The following is a 2,603-nucleotide window of genomic DNA, read 5'->3' on the forward strand; positions in this document are numbered from 1 at the left end:
AAGAGGTGCTTCAGACTCCAGGGGGCCATAAAAGAAGACCCCTCTACGGAGAGGCAGTGTATTTAAAGTCTTCTTAAGAACTCCTAGGTCCTGACTCCAGCTTCCTCATCTCAGTAGAAATAACAGGGTGGGAATCGTCTGGCCCCACCCAAAACAAAAGCTTACTCTATTGAAATCTTCCCTTGGGTTTTCAGTTCCCTTGTGAATGTGCCCCGTCAACATGCGAACAACTGTGGGAGGGGCCACGGTGGGCTTGAGGGGTTAATACGATTGCCTTCAACCAACTGACTTTTGTCTATCAGCTAGTGGGAAATACCTTTTATTAGGCCGGTAGGAACTAAATATTAAGGTTTCTGCTAAGGAATGTGGACGTACACAAGGAGGCCCAGAGACTGCAGGGTTCCAGGTATCCTGAAGCAATCTGCCCACAGCCCTATTCCTGAAGGAATCTATCCCATCCGTCCTATCCTCACGCATCTAACCTGCCTGCAGTGAATCGGGATGTTCAGAAAAGTTCATCCAATCGCTATGTTCTAGCCACAGTCTGAAGCTGAGATGACAGTGACAGAGTCCTCCCTGCAGGACTTGCCAAGGTTCCTATGTCCAAAGACGTTGTTCTTCTAATGGGAGCCTGAACTCACCCCCTGACAACCTGAACCAAAGGAGGGGGTCAGGGCACAGTTAGGATTTTGTCTGAAGAAAGCCAAGGGAGTCCCAAGAGTCCTTGTGCCAAAGACACGGGAAACTGAGGCTCCTGTGGCTAGGACAACTGGTGGTCCTTCAATGGGACATCAGAGAAGTGTGTTGTTTTTTCCCTGGACACTGCAGATGGCCACCTGGCTTATCCTCCAAGTATCAAAGATGAGATGCGGGCTGGAAAAGCCTCATAGCAACGGGATGAGGAAACACAGAGAACAACCAACTATTCTGTTCAGAGTTTGGTGAAGCAAAGACATTCATATATTTCTGACTGGGAAACTCTAAACCCTAAGGAAGAGAAAACACTGAGGTTTCTGAGACAGATGCCATGGATGGACAAGCTGATCCCAATACAGGACAGATTTCCCAGAGCCATAAACTAAGGGAAAAGACAAAGATGTACAGTTTCAGGGATGGTTGCCCACCTCAGAGATGCTCCAGGTGGAAACTGTTCGAATGAGAGTCCCTAAGAACTCACTGAGCTCTCTCATTCCCTGCTGAGAATAAGCACCAGGACCACAGATCCAACCCACCCGGTCTTCCCCACATAAGCCCAAGGTCAGTCTATCTCAAAAAACGAAAAAACAAGACATCAAGTCCTGAGCCCTGACATGCCGTCTGATGAACCCTTCTAGAAAACAGGACTTAGGAAGAGTAACAACAAATATTTAAGTCATGTTCTATAAAACACATTCCTATACTCTATTACTAAATTTAATCCCCATAATTACTCTCATTTCAAAAATGGGAAAAATGGAGGTTCTGCGCCCTACTCCAAAATCCAGAATCAAGTCAGTGACTTTGAATCTAAACTATTTGAATGTAAGGTACTGTTTTAGTTGTGTTTAAACACCACGGCCAAAAGCATTTATCGCATCTTATGACCCCCCCAGGTCACAATCCATAGCTGAGGGAATTTAGGCAGGAGCAGAGTCAGGAAGAGTTTGCTGTCTTGCCTCTTCTGTCTTTCTCAGCTACCCTCTGACACAGTTCAGGCACACTTACCCAGTGGGCCTCCGGTGGGCTAGGACCTCCTCCATCAATTAAAATATAAGAGAATGTCTCACTAACGTACCCATGTGCAGTCTGATGGAAGCAGCCCCAGCTGGGTTTCTCTCTTCCTACCTGACTTCAGTTTGTGCCAAGTTGACAAAAGCTTACCAGCACAACAGACCCCTTGTCAACTTAACTCATCAAAATATCACGGCTAAACCATAACCTCTCTTTTCTCACTATTCCTACGGTCTTACGTGAATATCAGAATATAAATTATAGTCCAACTTTGAAAAGTTTCCACAGTGTTTTAAAACTTCCAACTATTTAAAAGCCTAAGTTCTCTTTAAAAATCCAACATCTCTTAACTATGGGCTCCTGTAAAATCAAAAACAAGTTAAACACTTTTCTTACTCCAAGAGGGAAGAACCAGTACACAGCAATAATCAGATGAAAGGAAACAAGAACTCAACAATATAGTTCATTGTCAATATCTGGGAATATTAATATTCCTGATCTTCTGGGCTCCTATGAACTTAGATGCCACATCTGCCGCTGTCCTTGGTAGCCATTCCAATATCCTTGCATTTCCAGTATTCTGGCGTCTCCACGGAAACAGGGGCTGCACTTTCACCAGTGGCCTCCTTGGCCTCTTCTTAGGAACTCCAAGCCTTGTCATGGGTGTCAGACCTCAGCTTCTCTTCATGGCCCCTTCAATCCTGCAGTGCCCGTGCTTCCAAAGTTAGTACCATATGGGAAACTCTCAACACATTACCAAGTGTGTATGCCAGCTAGAGATGCAGCCTCTGGACCACAGTTCCTGTGTGGTAACCTTGAGACAAGACGGTTTTACCTCAATGATGCTGATCCTTTATCACAGCTGATTTTCAGCCCCAGCTAACTAGCATCAA

The sequence above is a fragment of the Mus pahari genome, chromosome 22 (assembly GCF_900095145.1).
Source record: "Mus pahari chromosome 22, PAHARI_EIJ_v1.1, whole genome shotgun sequence".
NCBI classification, from domain to species: domain Eukaryota; kingdom Metazoa; phylum Chordata; class Mammalia; order Rodentia; family Muridae; genus Mus; species Mus pahari.